This window comes from Copadichromis virginalis, linkage group LG18 (genome assembly GCF_057382275.1).
Source record: "Copadichromis virginalis isolate Kocher_CV1m ecotype Utaka linkage group LG18, C_Virginalis_male_GT1.1, whole genome shotgun sequence".
Classification (NCBI taxonomy): Eukaryota; Metazoa; Chordata; class Actinopteri; order Cichliformes; family Cichlidae; genus Copadichromis; species Copadichromis virginalis.
In genome coordinates, this window is record NC_140635.1 from 38,254,462 (window position 1) to 38,261,826 (window position 7,365).

Sequence of the window (7,365 nt, forward strand, 5' to 3'; positions counted from 1 at the left end):
CAGAATTAGAATATACAGAACAGAGTTTGAATGAAAAACGGAAGTAGAATGTACAAAACAGAGTTTGAATAAAAACAATGGAATTTGAATCAAAACAACAGAATAGAAATGTACAGAACAGAGTTTGAATGAAAAAAACGGAATTAGAATGTACAGAACAGAGTTTGAATGAAAACAACGGAATTAGAATAAAAAAAACAGAATTGAAATGTACAGAACAGAGTTTGAATGAAAACAACGGAATTAGAATGTACAGAATAGAGTTTGAATGAAAACAACGGAATTAGAATGTACAGAACAGACTTTGAATGAAAACAACAGAATTAGAATATACAGAACAGAGTTTGAATGAAAAACGGAATTAGAATGTACAGAACAGAGTTTGAATGAAAACAACGGAATTAGAATGTACAGAACAGAATTTGAATGAAAAAAACAGAATTAGAATGTACAGAACAGAGTTTGAATGAACACAACGGAATTAGAATGTACAGAACAGACTGTGAATGAAAACAACAGAATTAGAATGTACAGAACAGAGTTTGAATGAAAAAAAAAAAACAGACTTAGAATGTACAGAACAGAGTTTGAATGAAAACAATGGAATTAGAATGTACAGAACAGAGTTTGAATGAAAACAACGGATTTAGAATGTACAGAACAGAGTTTGAATGAAAACAAGGGAATTAGAACATACAGAACAGAGTTTGAATGAAAAAAACGGAATTAGAATGTACAGAACAGAGTTTGAATGAAAATAACGGAATTAGAATGTAGAGAACAGAATTTGAAAGAAAACAATGGAATTTGAATCAAAACAACAGAATTGAAATGTATAGAACAGAGTTTGAATGAAAAAAACGGAATTTGAATGAAAACAACGAAATTAGAATGAACAGAACTGAATTTGAATCAAAACAATGGAATTTGAATGAAAACAACAGAATTAGAATGAAAACAATGGAATATTAAAACAAACAACAGAATTAGAATGAAAACAACGGAATTAGAATGTACAGAACAGAGTTTGAATGAAAAACGGAAGTAGAATGTACAAAACAGAGTTTGAATAAAAACAATGGAATTTGAATCAAAACAACAGAATAGAAATGTACAGAACAGAGTTTGAATGAAAAAAACGGAATTAGAATGTACAGAACAGAGATTGAATGAAAACAACGGAATTAGAATAAAAAAAACAGAATTGAAATGTACAGAACAGAGTTTGAATGAAAACAACGGAATTAGAATGTACAGAATAGAGTTTGAATGAAAACAACGGAATTAGAATGTACAAAACAGAGTTTGAATGAAAACAACGGAATTAGAATGTACAGAACAGACTTTGAATGAAAACAACAGAATTAGAATATACAGAACAGAGTTTGAATGAAAAACGGAAGTAGAATGTACAAAACAGAGTTTGAATAAAAACAATGGAATTTGAATCAAAACAACAGAATAGAAATGTACAGAACAGAGTTTGAATGAAAAAAACGGAATTAGAATGTACAGAACAGAGTTTGAATGAAAACAACGGAATTAGAATAAAAAAAACAGAATTGAAATGTACAGAACAGAGTTTGAATGAAAACAACGGAATTAGAATGTACAGAATAGAGTTTGAATGAAAACAACGGAATTAGAATGTACAGAACAGACTTTGAATGAAAACAACAGAATTAGAATATACAGAACAGAGTTTGAATGAAAAACGGAATTAGAATGTACAGAACAGAGTTTGAATGACAACAACGGAATTAGAATGTATTAATAGTCCATTGTTTTCATTCTAATTCTGTTGTTTTCATTCAAATACCATTGTTTTGATTCAAATTAAGTTCAATGGAAAAACAATGGAATTTGAATCAAAACAACAGAATTAGAATGAACAGAACAGAATTTGAAAGAAAACAATGGAATTTGAATCAAAACAACAGAATAGAAATGTACAGAACAGAGTTTGAATGAAAAAAACGGAATTAGAATGTACAGAACAGAGATTGAATGAAAACAACGGAATTAGAATAAAAAAAACAGAATTGAAATGTACAGAACAGAGTTTGAATGAAAACAACGGAATTAGAATGTACAGAATAGAGTTTGAATGAAAACAACGGAATTAGAATGTACAGAACAGAGTTTGAATGAAAACAACGGAATTAGAATGTACAGAACAGACTTTGAATGAAAACAACAGAATTAGAATATACAGAACAGAGTTTGAATGAAAAACGGAAGTAGAATGTACAAAACAGAGTTTGAATAAAAACAATGGAATTTGAATCAAAACAACAGAATAGAAATGTACAGAACAGAGTTTGAATGAAAAAAACGGAATTAGAATGTACAGAACAGAGTTTGAATGAAAACAACGGAATTAGAATAAAAAAAACAGAATTGAAATGTACAGAACAGAGTTTGAATGAAAACAACGGAATTAGAATGTACAGAATAGAGTTTGAATGAAAACAACGGAATTAGAATGTACAGGGCCCTGTTTCAGGAAGCCGGTTTAGTGGAAAAACTGAGTAAGTATACCGTGAGTTAACGAAAACTCTGGGTTTTCGGTTTCACAAAGCGAGTTCAGCTGCAGCCTGAGTGAGTCACTATGACGACACACGCCGTGAAGCTAACCTGCCCCCTAGCAGGTTTACTACAACTAACCCTGACTGTCTCCGCCCCTTTGTCGGAAACCTGACAGTAGGAAGTGTCGGACATGGCGTGCCACTTCCTTGAAGAGCCAGTAGATCGTGAAGCCCAAATTCTCCGCAGAGCTCTCCGCCGGGAGAGAGTGATCAGAGCGCGTTTGGACATTTTATCATTTCCTGATGATTTTCTGTGCGAACGTTACCGTTTCTCAGCACAATCTATAATTTATTTGGATAACATCCTCAGGCCATATATTACGCATGTGACACATCGCGGACATGCTCTCAGTTCATTGCATATTATTTGTATTGCACTTCGGTTTCTTGCAAACGGGAGCTTTCTGTATAATATTGGTGACGCTGAGCACGTTTCCAAGGCTACCGTCTGTCGGGCAGTCAGGAATGTTACAGTTGCACTGAAACGTCTCCTGCACTCGTTTGTGGTGTTCCCCGGTCACAGACCCACAAGATTCATCAAAGAGGGATGCCACAAAATTGCAGGTATCAGGATGACCAAAACTTAATTTATGATGTGGTGATACTTGAACTACTACTTAAATTTAACATTTATTTTCAGGGTTCCCAGGCGTGATTGGCTGTATAGATGGCACTCACATTCCAATTATTGCTCCTTCAGTAAATGAAGGAGACTATGTGAACAGGAAGTCTTTCCACAGCATTAATGTACAGGTACATAGTTCCCTGTAGCATGTCAAACTAACAAATTATTTCATTATAGTAATGGATGCTAATTTGTGTTCTCTGCACTGTGAAGATCATATGTGATGCTGCCAACATTATCACAAATGTGGAAGCCAAGTGGCCAGGCTCTGTCCATGACTCACAAATATTCCGTGAATGTACACTGAGCACAAAATTTGGACATGGTGAGTTGAAAATACTTTAAAATATATAAAGACCAATTGCTTCAGGGACATTTGAACTGAAGTGTATCCTTCTGTCTTAGGAGAGTTCACTGGCTACTTGCTTGGTGATAGGGGGTATCCATGTTTACCCTATTTGCTTACCCCTTACTCTGACCCTGAACCGGGCCCACAGCAGCGATATAATCTGGCTCATTGCAGGACAAGAGCCAGAGTTGAAATGACTATCGGAATGCTTAAGGCCCGGTTCCAGTGCCTGCAAAGGCTCAGGGTCACCCCAGAAAGGGCATGTGACATTATTGTGGCATGTGTGATTCTTCACAACATTGCCACAATTAGAGGAGAACACTGTCCTTCTGAACCAAACAGCAGTGATCCAAACCATGAACATCCTGACCCTCCCACGGACATACAAGATGGAAGTGCAGTCAGAGACACCATATGTCACAATCATTTCTTTTGACCCATCACCTCAACATGTTGAAAGAAGAATAAACAGATTTTTTGTTCAACTGGCTTTATTGGTCACCTGTGTTTCCTGTACACAAAGTATTAAAAGATGTAAACCTCATAAAGTGTCTCTGTTGCTTCCTCCTCTGTAACAGCTGTCAATGTTTCTTCATTATTTTCCTGTAGTAAAGAAATAAACAACATTGCTGTTCTACTGTAAACTCATATAATCTGTGGAGTATTACTCACAACTGCATGTTGGTCTGGCTCAACAGGAGGCTGCACCAGATGCAGTACACCATCACCATCAACTGATAGAATATGAGGTTTATACAGGTCACTTATAACTTACAAGGGACCAAATGGCAATTAACAAACATACCAAGCACCTTACACTTCATTGTCATTATGCTCTCAAAGACAACCAAGACTGAGGGAAGGCAAAATCAGTAGGAAAATAACTTCACTACAAAATAATCCATTATGGTAAAGAGTTTATCAAATGAATGAGTAGCACTGCAAAGGTGACTGGGAAGAAAGGATGTATGCACATCATGTATTATTTTGAATTTACCCCCTATGTAGGCACTTGTGTCTTGCGGGCTTATTGGCTCAGAGGATGTCCCCGCAGAGATGCCTTCGGCCACAGGGCGCCCACTGTTTTGGCTGAGGGCCAACTGCTCAGCCTCTGTGAGTGGTGGTGGTGGTGGAGGACCCCCACCTGTTTTTCGGGCCTCCGCTATTTTCTGTTGGCTATAACGGGCCACATTTGAGCATACAGAGTAAGCAAATATGTACTTGTAATGTGCTCAGATAATTTCAATAAGTGCTTACAGACAGAAAATTAATGTAGCCTCTAACTGCAATTGATTTACATCGGACAAACAGACCAAGCACTATGGCTCATAATACAATTACACCTTACCTGTTTGGACTATATTTTTATATTTCATTTTTACTTGCTGCCAGGCACGTTTGGGGCCTGTTGGGTTGCACCTGCGCTCACATCACGTCACAAAATAAAATGTATAAAATAACAAATAAAATAACATATGATAAAATAACGTGTTAAATGGGTGGAAATCCCTAGATCAATGTTTAAATTAACACTCACGCATTGACTCTGTCGGCTATGTTTTGCCATGCATGCTCACTTTCTTTTGCAGCTGTCGCTGTGTTACTTTTTTCCGCGGAATTTGCATGTTATCGGCATATGCTGCCATCAGAATTTCGGCCTCAAGCGCTGTGAAATACATTGACCGCGCCTTCTTTCCCTCCGTCTCCATGGTGACTCACTTAATCTGTGCTCCACTGATCAGGGCTTTATGTATCCTCGTCCGCGCGCTTCACTTGGGGTTAAAGCAACTCCGCGTTGATTGAACTACTTGTTATCAGCCTTTCTGAAACCGAATATTCCGAGTTGGACAGTTCGGGGTTACTCAACCCTGCGTATCGTTTTTCACTCTGAGTTTTCTAAACCGGCTTCCTGAAACAGGGCCCAGAACAGACTTTGAATGAAAACAACAGAATTAGAATATACAGAACAGAGTTTGAATGAAAAACGGAATTAGAATGTACAGAACAGAGTTTGAATGACAACAACGGAATTAGAATGTATTAATAGTCCATTGTTTTCATTCTAATTCTGTTGTTTTCAGTCAAATACCATTGTTTTGATTCAAATTAAGTTCAATGGAAAAACAATGGAATTTGAATCAAAACAACAGAATTAGAATGAACAGAACAGAATTTGAAAGAAAACAATGGAATTTGAATCAAAACAACGGAATTAAAATGTACAGAACAGAGTTTGAATGAAAACAACGGAATTAGAATGTAGAGAACAGAATTTGAAAGAAAACAATGGAATTTGAATCAAAACAACGGAATTAAAATGTACAGAACAGAGTTTGAATGAAAACAACGGAATTAGAATGTAGAGAACAGAATTTGAAAGAAAACAATGGAATTTGAATCAAAACAACGGAATTAAAATGTACAGAACAGAGTTTGAATGAAAACAACGGAATTAGAATGTAGAGAACAGAATTTGAAAGAAAACAATGGAATTTGAATCAAAACAACAGAATTGAAATGTACAGAACAGAGTTTGAATGTAAACAACGGAATTAGAATGTACAGAACAGAGTTTGAATGAAAACAACGGAATTAGAATGTACAGAACAGAGTTTGAATGAAAACAACGGAATTAGAATGTACAGAACAGACTTTGAATGAAAACAACAGAATTAGAATATACAGAACAGAGTTTGAATGAAAAACGGAAGTAGAATGTACAAAACAGAGTTTGAATAAAAACAATGGAATTTGAATCAAAACAACAGAATAGAAATGTACAGAACAGAGTTTGAATGAAAAAAAAAAACGGAATTAGAATGTACAGAACAGAGTTTGAATGAAAACAACGGAATTAGAATAAAAAAAACAGAATTGAAATGTACAGAACAGAGTTTGAATGAAAACAACGGAATTAGAATGTACAGAATAGATTTTGAATGAAAACAACGGAATTAGAATGTACAGAACAGATTTTGAATGAAAACAACGGAATTAGAATGTACAGAACAGAGTTTGAATGAAAAACGGAAGTAGAATGTACAAAACAGAGTTTGAATAAAAACAATGGAATTTGAATCAAAACAACAGAATTGAAATGTACAGAACAGAGTTTGGATGAAAAAAACGGAATTAGAATGTACAGAACAGAGTTTGAATGAAAAAAAAACAGAATTAGAATGTACAGAACAGAGTTTGAATGAAAACAATGGAATTAGAATAAAAAAAAACTGAATTGAAATGTACAGAACAGAGTTTGAATGACAACAACGGAATTAGAATGTATTAATAGTTCATTGTTTTCATTCTAATTCTGTTGTTTTCATTCAAATTCCATTGTTTTGATTCAAATTCAGTTCAATGGAAAAACAATGGAATTTGAATCAAAACAACAGAATTAGAATGTACAGAACAGAGTTTGAATGAAAACAACAGAATTAGAATGAACAGAACTGAATTTGAATCAAAACAATGGAATTTGAATGAAAACAACAGAATTAGAATGTAGAGAACAGAGTTTGAATGAAAACAACGGAATTAGAATGTACAGAACAGAGTTTGAATGTAAACAACGGAATTAGAATGTACAGAACAGACTTTGAATGAAAACAACAGAATTAGAATGTACAGAACAGAGTTTGAATGAAAACAACGGATTTAGAATGTACAGAACAGAGTTTGAATGAAAACAAGGGAATTAGAACATACAGAACAGAGTTTGAATGAAAAAAACGGAATTAGAATGTACAGAACAGACTTTGAATGAAAACAACGGAATTAGAATGTACAGAACAGAGTTTGAA

At 34.9% G+C, this 7,365-nt stretch overlaps 1 long non-coding RNA gene across 1 annotated transcript; it reads left to right on the top strand.

The window, feature by feature from the left end:
- Window positions 1-2,495: 2,495 nt before the first annotated feature.
- LOC146688599 (uncharacterized) lies at window positions 2,496-4,051 on the top strand. Its single transcript, XR_014916369.1, has 2 exons — window positions 2,496-3,341; window positions 3,427-4,051. It is a non-coding gene; the product is annotated as an uncharacterized LOC146688599 (long non-coding RNA).
- Window positions 4,052-7,365: the final 3,314 nt, after the last annotated feature.